We start from the raw sequence: 9,592 nt of genomic DNA, 5'->3' as shown, positions 1-9,592 counted from the left end.
GGACCTCCTTAGACAATTTTTGGTGAGGACAGGGCAAGGCTCTTAATCCACAGCCTTCCTTCCCTCCACACAGAACAGCTGTGCATAGAGAAAAGTGGTAGAATTACTTTAAATGATAATGGTGTATGAGGCAATAAAAGAGTATATTCCTGACTTAAATTGTTACACTGAATGTTGTCAGCCGTATTTGCAAGAGCCTTCTGATCCCTGCAGACTACAATGCAGAAGAAAATACAAATCTGCCTAAATACATTAAATTATCTCATATGGACATTCTCCTGCATAGGCGTCTGTACGTGTGTGTGCTTGGTGTGTGTGTAAAACCTCTGAAGGGATATACAAGAAGTTGATGACATATTTGCTTCTGGGGGAAAAATAGTGGGGGGCAGGGCAAAGAGGGATGAACAAAGCTTACTTTTCAAGATTTATCCTTTTGTTCCTTTTGAATTTTTATCACAATTCAAAAATGAATAAATTACATTCTTTAAAAAAGTATAGTTTTAAGCAAGAAATTCAATTTCTAGGAGTTTATACTAAAGAAATATCTATCCTTAAACCAAATGATGTAGGTGCAGGGATATCTTTGTGTTAGCAAAACTTTGGAAACAACTTAAATACTCACTCACTTGGTACTGATGAAATAAACTATGTATATCCCTGCAAGGGAACAGTATGCAACTAGAAAAAATAATTTAAAAGCCCTTTATGTACTGATACAAAACTGTCTCTGAAATAAGTGGTTAAGGAAAAATAGACAAGATAACATACTTAAAAATGTGTGTGAGCTCGCATTTGCTTGTATACATGTAGACTATCTCTGGGAGAAAATACAAACTTTTTTTTTTTTTTTTTTAACAAACATTTTATAACATTAGTTTAGCCTGAACTGCATGGCAGGGGAACAGGGATATGACAGAAATTATTCTCTGTACATAATTTTGTACCTTTTGAACTTTGAGCCATTTTAATATGTTACCTTTGAAAACCAAATTGAATTACAATTTTGAAAATGTGGGGCATTTTTAAATAGCCTAGATTATTTTCATCTCGATTCTTTCTTTTTTCTCTCTTGCAAAACCAGTATGAGATCTTTCATCTAATGATAACACTCTGGTTGTAGTTCTGCAATGCTTAAGAAATAAAATCTGTTACTCCTGCTGGGATCAGATCAGAACAGTTGTCAGCATATGTGGGCAGCAGTGGGTGAAGAGCTTTTGGATTTAAGGCATATAAATGAAATACCAAAGTTGAATGTATTATAACAACATTGTTGATATAGGAGAAATCTTATACTAGTGTCACTTATGAAGACATCAGTGATGTACTTCTCTATGACACAGATGAGGACAAGACTCTACATATCAGCTTCATGCTATCCATTCAATCAAGATAGACCAAAGATATGAAAAGAGAGGGATAATGGGAGCTCCAGACTGGATTTCAAAGCTATGTCTGGGTCCCTTTTCAATAGCATGGCTTACTGGGATAGAGGAGCATATTTTCTGTTTCCTCCTTTCTCTTCTACATATTTATAAACCATCATGCATATTAGAAATGTGGGTATGAACTTAACTCTATAGAAGACTTTTAAAAATGCTAAAAATAACTAACTTTCAGGAAATTAAGTGGGCTTTGTGTGTAACAAAGCCCCCAATGTAATGTGATAAAGATAAGGTGCAGTGGTAAAGATCCTTGCCCAAGAATTGGTCCATTTGTATCCAATGGTTCAGAGACCCCACCATGCTCTCTATCATATCCCATGTTACTCTCTCTGGATTCATCTAGGATCAGAAATATTTGATGAGATTACGGAATTATTAAAAAAGCATATCCCACAAGCCTTTAACTATATGAACATTTAATTTCCCAAACAAAACTGACAGATTTTCCAGGACATCACTGCTTCCACTGTGTTGCCATCTGTCTCAGTACTGAAAACTTGAGTAATCTTTAAGTGGGTAAATCTTTAAATGGAATCCTCTTAGCATGATAAATGACTTTAATGGCACCTCTTAATGACTTTAGTGGCACCCCTACTAGCTTTGAATACCTACGTCTTCAAATGAAAGGTGCAACTTTCGATAGAAATCCCAAGGACAGTAAACAAGCAGAAAGAAGGTTTTTACAGGAGGTTTTGGCCAAGCACTGGGGAAGGTCAAGGGCCAGAGCTCTTTAGAAACACAACCACAGCAGTTGTGTGGAGTAGGGCCAGGCCAGGGCAAGGAAGCGACTGGTGACAGGAGACGACATAGTCAGCTGTTGCCAAAATCCAAGTAAAAAGTGACGAGAGGTGAAAGAGCAGCAAGGAAATAGATTTTGAGGGGAAGGGAGTGTGGGGATACAGTGTTTAGAGTTAAAATGGACAGGAAGCTCTGACACCTCTGGCAAAGAAAGTTTTTGCCCCACTCTCCGGAGTTATCTGCTCATCCATAGCTCTTCCAGGGCCTTGGTCTCCTCCACGAGCCTTCAGAGGCCACCACTCACTTCCCTGCTGCTTGTCAGAAGTAGGGACCACAACCCTGGTCTCAGGGAGGTGCTATGTGCAGAAGGTTATACTTCCCGAAGCTGTTCTTCTTTTCCTTGATTGTCCCATACACCCACCACTCAAGTCTGTGCGGGTGTTAATAACGACTGAAGGTTAGAAACAAATGAAGGAAATCACAACACAGAGGACAGATTACAAACTGTTCACTAAATAAAACTTCCCAACTGGTCAAAGGAAAAGAGCAACAAAAAAACTTACCAATTACACAGAGATCCCCTTAAGAGCATATCCCGAACTCCTAGCCTTTCTTCCTTGTCTCAAGTCCCCCGTCTCAAGGTCCACTGTTATTGACTCTCCCCTTAGAAAATACCTTTCTTCATATCTCTACAGTACATATCTTTACCACCTTATGCCCTACTCATGGCGTTTAATCTCATGGAGGGTCCAGCCCCTTTCCCAGTCAGTGCAACCACAGGATATTATTTGTAGCAATACCTTTCCCAAAGCCTGAATTAGGCAGTATGAAATAATACTACAGAGGTCTCTAACAGCACAGCCCCTGTGGAATTTGCATTTCAATCTGTACCTATTGGTGGCAGTGAAGATTTTGCACCTCGTTCTCCTTGCTCATCCACTGGATTCTACACATGCATATCTCCCAAAGGCAAATAGTAATTATCAAAGACAATTCACATTAAGAAAGAGAAAAATTTTCCTAAAAACATAATCTGCACTGAGTCTACCCTAAATGGAGATAACTGGTTATATTTTTATTCAGAGTTATGTTGATTCTCACTTTGTTCATCCTCCTGCTTCTAACCTTGCCCAGATTCCTATAGGTCTGTAAGAAACAGGATGCATTACATAACCTTTTCAAGTGACAGCAACTCCCTTCCTACACAAAGATGTTGAAATCATGGAATTATTAAAGAGTATAGATATAAATGTCATGTGTGTCTCTCTGTGTGTGTGTGTGTGTGTGTGTGTGTGTGTGTGTGTATAAAGTTGGTGGAGGGTCTTTTTCCAATTATAATTAGCTTGGCTCTTTCAAGCACCTGACTTCATTTGCTATTTGAACTCATATTTTGGTTCTTGGCTATAATAAAATATTCTGTAATCACAAATATTGCATAGTTCTGGGGAGCAAACAGACTTGCACAGGGAATAAAATCCTTAAAGGAAAAGAAGGTCTTAAATTTGAAAAAGAGAAATTTAAGGTAGCCAAATTTAAAAAATGAGAATTCTTAAACTTTGTAATATAAGGTTATAGTTTGTGCAAGAATAAAATAAAGAATGAAATCATATGATGCGTTCTGATAAAATTTAACCTTTGACTCTCTTAAAATGCATTCTCTTGCAGACTCTTGCCTGTGGTGGCAGTTTACATCTTTCCATGTTCAAGCACAGAGAACAAAAAAAGGGAGAAATCGTTCCTGGTGGCTCCCACACATGTCCTGACCAGTCACTGTGGCTACTTGGGGTGCTGACTGGTCAATGGGAGGAAGAACTAATGTAATCGCTGGTACAGATGAATGAGGTCCAGGTAGTATTTGTGTGATGATTAATCTGCCATGACACACCTGCATGCTAGAACCATGATCTCAGGGGACTCCTTTGCTAAGTCTACCCTGGATTCTGTACTTCAGCAACTCCTCCTGCATCAGCTCCCAGCTCCTTGCTTCTTCCTCAGGAATCATTGAACATGCACTGTTTCTCTCTCCCCTTCTACGTGCCTGTGGGTATCCTCTTCCAAGATTCAGGAAAACCCTTTTCCCTCTGAAGGTCCTTTAAGATACTTAGTCTGTGTCCTGAAACCCTTTTCCCTGAGAATTCAGGATTCTATAAAACAAAGCCAGAAATACACATAGATTACTTTTGTTTCTCTTTCTTTTTGCCTTTTCTTGGGACAATGAATACCTAGCAGGAGACCTGCTTACAGAGGTGGGAAGGGAGGAGAGAAGCAATAGCAGAAAATACAGGGAGGAAAAAAAAGTGCAGACATAATTTAGATTTCAAAATATTATCCCAAGGACTCACAAACATGGCATTTCAAATTGGTAATACAGAAAGTTTCAGGTTTTTTTTCTTTTCTTCTCTATTTTCCCTTTCTCTCTCTCTGATATGAGGAAACAGAGTGACCACTGGCAAGCTGGTGAATGAGAATACCCCTTATACAGGATGTGTGATGTAATTGTCTTGACAAGTATTATATGCCACTCCTCTTTTAAGGATGGAATTTATATATCAGTCACAGCTAAGTATAGCCCTGTTCTGACTAATGAACAGTAAAGCTTATAATATTTTGTGTTTATAGTTTTGAATATTATGACCATGGAAAACTGATTTTTAAAAATGTGTTGGGTTTCTTTCTGCTTTTTTGAGGACCGAACCCTTTATTAGCACTTCTAAATAGCACATTTAAAACTAAAGAATTTCTAGCAAAAGAAAATCAAGGAATAATAGAGTTTTCCATGTATATCATCCAATAATGCCTTTCAATAGGATGTATAGAGTCAGGCTCCAAACAGAAAAACAGAAACTGCTCTAAGTAGTCAACAGAGGGGGACTTTAATTCAGGGAATTTGTAAAAGCAGGTGACAGAAGAGAGAAGAGAACCCCCAAAGAGGACATTGATTCTGAATAGGATAAAGCCACTATGATTCTTAGGCGGGAGGAATAAAGGGAAAAGGCAACGTTACTGGAGCCCAGGCTCAAGTCACAGGGCATTTGGCAGGAGCTAGAGCAGGGAGGCTGAGTGAGGAATATCCTGACGTTGCCCATCCTCCAGCTCTCTCCTTTCCTGCTCTTGCTTCCCACTGATCCCACCCAGCTGGCAGCCAGCTCCTAAGGGAAGGCAGGGCAATGCTGCTTGCAGGATCAGCTCCCCTGTGATATAGACCAGAAAGGGGGAGAGAAGAGCCAGGAATGGATCAGAGAGCGAACAGGCCTGGGATCCTGAAGCCTCACAAAGAATTCTTTTTAATTCACTGTTAACAAATCCTGGTTTGATGTTATACTTTATACAGGAAGAACAAAGCTGTTTATAATGGATCTCATCAAGGAGTTACCAAAGGCTGTACAGCTTGGGGATAAACCATTAAAATCAGGAAAAAAAAACAGAGGGCCAGTTATGTATGTATGTTCATATTTTGAACTGATGTTGGAAGCCCTGTTAATTTTGTCAACCTTCTTTTTAAGAACACTGCCTGCCTTAATTTCTTGGCTTTTTAAATGCAGAAAGCTCCTAGCTCTAAAACTTTGGTTACCCCTTTCTTTTCATTTGAAATACTGAGAATCTATTATCACTTTATCGGTAGCTTTCTGTTTATCTATTTAAAGGTTACTGAATTTGCTTATACTATAACTTCAATGATATTTTCTAAATGAATTTTCTATCACCAAAACTATATTGCATAGGAAAGGGTAAATGTTTGTGCTCATTTCTTTGAGGCCTCGACCTGGCTGGCACAACTCTCTAAACATAGATCAAGATTAAATGAGTAATAAGGCAAGAGTGCACAATAGTTTCTTTAATAAATTCTTCAATACTGTTACCGTAGAGGAGTCTTTTCAAAGGATTTAACTTCAGGTAGACAGAAACTTTGGAAATATTAATATCCACATTCTAAAACATTCACTGTTTAAAAAATTGTAACAAGTTTTATGGTGTCAAGGAGATCCAAATAAAAGATTTCCATATTTTCAGTCTCCTATTTTCACAAATTTCAGCATGATTGTTCTGGATTATTTTTTTTTTTTTTGCTTTTGCTTTGAGAAAACTGGTTGTTTCACTGTACTTCTACTGGTCCTAGAACTAAGCCTTCTTTCATCTCTCTAAAATTGGTCATGTTTCAATTTTAGCCTGGATATTCTAATTCTCATTCTGTTAAACTTTTAAGGGTAAGGATAATGGAGTATGGAATTGGTGACATGAAAAAAAGATAAGAAATAAGCAAAAGAGTTTCAATTTAAAACTATGTGACTTGATTCCTGTCCTGTGGCATGGACATATATACACTACCAACTGTAAAACAGATAGCTAATGGGAAGCAGCCGAATAGCACAGGGAGATCAGCTCACTGGTTTGTGTCCACCTAGAGGGGTGGGATAGGGAGGGTGGGAGGGAGACGCAAGAGGGAGGAGATATGGGGATATACGTATACATATAGCTGATTCACTTTGTTATACAGCAGAAACTAACACACCATTGTAAAGCAATTATACTCCGATAAAGATGTTTAAAAAAAACAAAAACATGTGAGAAGTTGGAAGTTTCAGGAAAGTAGCAGTGAAAGAAAAATACCTCTTTATAAGCTACAGAAGAAAGAACTTTAAGACAAAATTAAATTAAATCAGAGATACAGAACATTTTATGGGAAAGGGAGACAGATGTGCTTTTGGAACCGGGAAAATACTGGTTAACTTTTAGTTGTGATCACACTTTGGTGGTGTCTATGTGAAGCAAATGCTTTGGCTCTAAACTTGTTTCTGCCGCTTTTATGTTTTCTCCCTTCACCAACCTGGAGACAGGAGAGTAAGGCAAATTCTGACTCTCTGGCGAGGGTCAATCAGATGACTTTTGCTTGTCTCATAAATACTGCTCATTGATAAACAATTTAGTGTCTTTCAGTTGAAAACTTCCTCCTAAAGACCATACAAGCCAGGTTTGGGGGCAAAATTGGAGAAAGTGGTCCTAGTACATTTTGCTACTCATAATTTATTCACTCACATGGTGAATATGATGTTGGAAAGGGCCTAAGACATCATCAGACTGTAATTGTGTTTGCTGTCATGTGAATGGAGCAAAATGTGACCACTATTTTTCCCTCTTAATATAGTTGTAATTGTGCAGGTGAATTCATTCTTTTTCTGAAGTGGCCTCAATATATTTTCTTTCTGAAAAAAATGTACAAAATAAGAAATTGCAAGAAGACTGAATTAATTATTCTACATTTGGTTATCCTTTTCCCATGAGACACTGGGTATTCACATTAGTAACTTTATACCTGAACACAGTTATATCCTTTAAAGTCCTAGAATGCTAGTGTTGAGAGGGGCTTAGAAACCACTGGTCCTTCATTTTGAAGATGAGGACACTGAAGCAGAGACAGACTGCGATTTCTGCAAGGTGGCACAGAGAGATACAATGAATATAGAATTAAAACCTGAAAACCGGCCCAGTGAACCCTTCATTACACTACTTTGTCTTGTGAGCCAAGAACCACTTCCTCAGCCCTTTTAACTCACTCTATCCATGCCTGGTCACTTCAAAACTTTGCTTGCTTCTGCAAACTATATATATCAGCATCCCAGAAAACGTGGAGTTCATATATCTGAGATCTTCTGCTCAAGAGGAACTCCTGTCTTACTAGTCCATTAATTGATGGTTCCAGGAAGACAGACTGCCTCCAGTTGTCCATGGGCACCTTAATAGGGAGGAGTGTCCGGGTGTGGGACAGAATGGCCTAAATATGCAAGCAAGACAGAAAGTCCTCAGAAAAAATTTACCTTATAGAGAAAGCCCCTTTTAAATGGCAGCCTTGATGAAAGTCTAAGCCGTTGAAATATTATAGACTTTGGAAAATTCAAATGTTCTACGTTCAAGGCCTATGGTATGTTCAAGGCCAAAAAGACATGCAAAAAGGCTCTGGGACTGAGAGCATGAGTCCTGGAACCCATGCCCAAGCTGCTTCTGCTGGGCACCCTTTATACAACTCCCCAAATGAAAACGGTAACGTAGGCCTGGCCCGACAAAAACCTAGATAAGTAATTCCGGTGGATTTTAGAAAAGGAAGAATATAATCCAGATACAGGGTAGGATGTAGGCAGAACACTATGAGATGCAAACACAGGCATATACTTTAAAATACGCTAGATCAGAACGTTTAAGAGGGAAGTGTTGTCTTTTGTTTTGAAGTGAGCGTTTACTGCCATAAACACACCCGACCTGTATTAGAATGGGTGTGGGAAAGCATCGGAGCAAGCATCAAGTTGTTTAAATCAGTCTGGGAGTAAGTAACACAGCGACCCATTCGCTAAACTCGTCGCCAAGGTCCCTCCCCCGGCCGGTTCCCCGGTGTGTAAGCAGCAGCCCTCCCGCCCCGGGGAAGAGCGATGGGTCCCAACCCCCGAGTCTCCTGGCGGGCTCGGGGAACGCAGGCTCTGCGAGGTGCTTCCCACACGCGCGCTCTGCTCCGGGCAGGGCGGGCCGGGGCGGGGACAGGGGAGCGCTGCGAGAAGCTCCCAGGGCGGCCGCGGAGGAGGGCGGCGGGCGGTTTCATTGTTTCCTTTCGCCCTCCTCCTCCCGCGCCTCGCCCCGGCGTCACTGGAAAGCCGCCCGAACCGCCCGGCGGCGTGTTATTTATAGCGCGGGCTGCGCGCGCGTCACGGAGCCCGGCCCGGCTGACGGGGCCGCTGACGCGCTTGGCCGCGGGGCCGAGTCCGCGGGGCTGCACGCCGGGCGCCGGCGACAATGGGCTTCTGTGTGTGCAGCTGCCGTCGCCGCTGGGGGCCGGGGGGAGGGGGGCGGGCGGCCGTTCCCCGACCACCCCTCCCTCTCGCCCGAGACCCCCGAAACGTAACCGGCCTCTTCTGCCCCTGGCCGGGCCCCGCCGGCTGCTGCTTTTTTCTTTTCTTTTTTAAAAAAATTTTATCAGTCAGTTCTCCTTGCCCCAACCTCCGCTTCCACCTCCCCCGCTCCCCCTTCTTGGCCCCCAACATGACGAGAGAGTGGGATTTAGCCGGCCGGGGGCGACCACTTTGTGCGTCCCGGGGACCGGGACCCGCCCAAGGCGCGCCCAGCGGGGGACGCGGTGACCGAGGGGCCGGGAGCGCCAGGCAGGTAACGTATCCTGGACCTGGAGTGGGGGCTTTGGGGTCGGGGGAGGGGACCTGGGGTGGGTGTGGACGCTGGGCAGCCCTTCCGGGTCTCCTGTCTCCTCCCCCGCTCTCCGGACCCCTGGCCTGCCCGCAGGAAGCCAACGTGGGTGTGTAGCGCGAAGAGCGAAAGAGAAACTTCGGCGTGACTAGCTGAGGCTCCTCCGGAGAGGCCCGGATACTAGAGGACCCCCGCCCCTCTCCGCGCAGGCCCCCCCCTCCGCGCAGACC

General features: G+C 42.3%; 1 protein-coding gene across 1 annotated transcript in view; it reads left to right on the top strand.

The window, feature by feature from the left end:
* Positions 1-9,017: 9,017 nt before the first annotated feature.
* Positions 9,018-9,592, top strand: part of NR4A2 (nuclear receptor subfamily 4 group A member 2) — an 18,459-nt gene continuing 17,884 nt past the window's right edge. Inside the window, exon 1 of the mRNA XM_007467984.1 lies at positions 9,018-9,326. The gene's annotated coding sequence lies outside the window, so the exon portion shown is untranslated. The remainder of the gene's footprint in view (positions 9,327-9,592) is intronic.

This window comes from Lipotes vexillifer, unplaced genomic scaffold (genome assembly GCF_000442215.2).
Source record: "Lipotes vexillifer unplaced genomic scaffold, Lipotes_vexillifer_v1.1 scaffold907, whole genome shotgun sequence".
Taxonomy (NCBI): Eukaryota; Metazoa; Chordata; class Mammalia; order Artiodactyla; family Lipotidae; genus Lipotes; species Lipotes vexillifer.
This window is presented reverse-complemented; position numbering and strand designations above follow the sequence as displayed.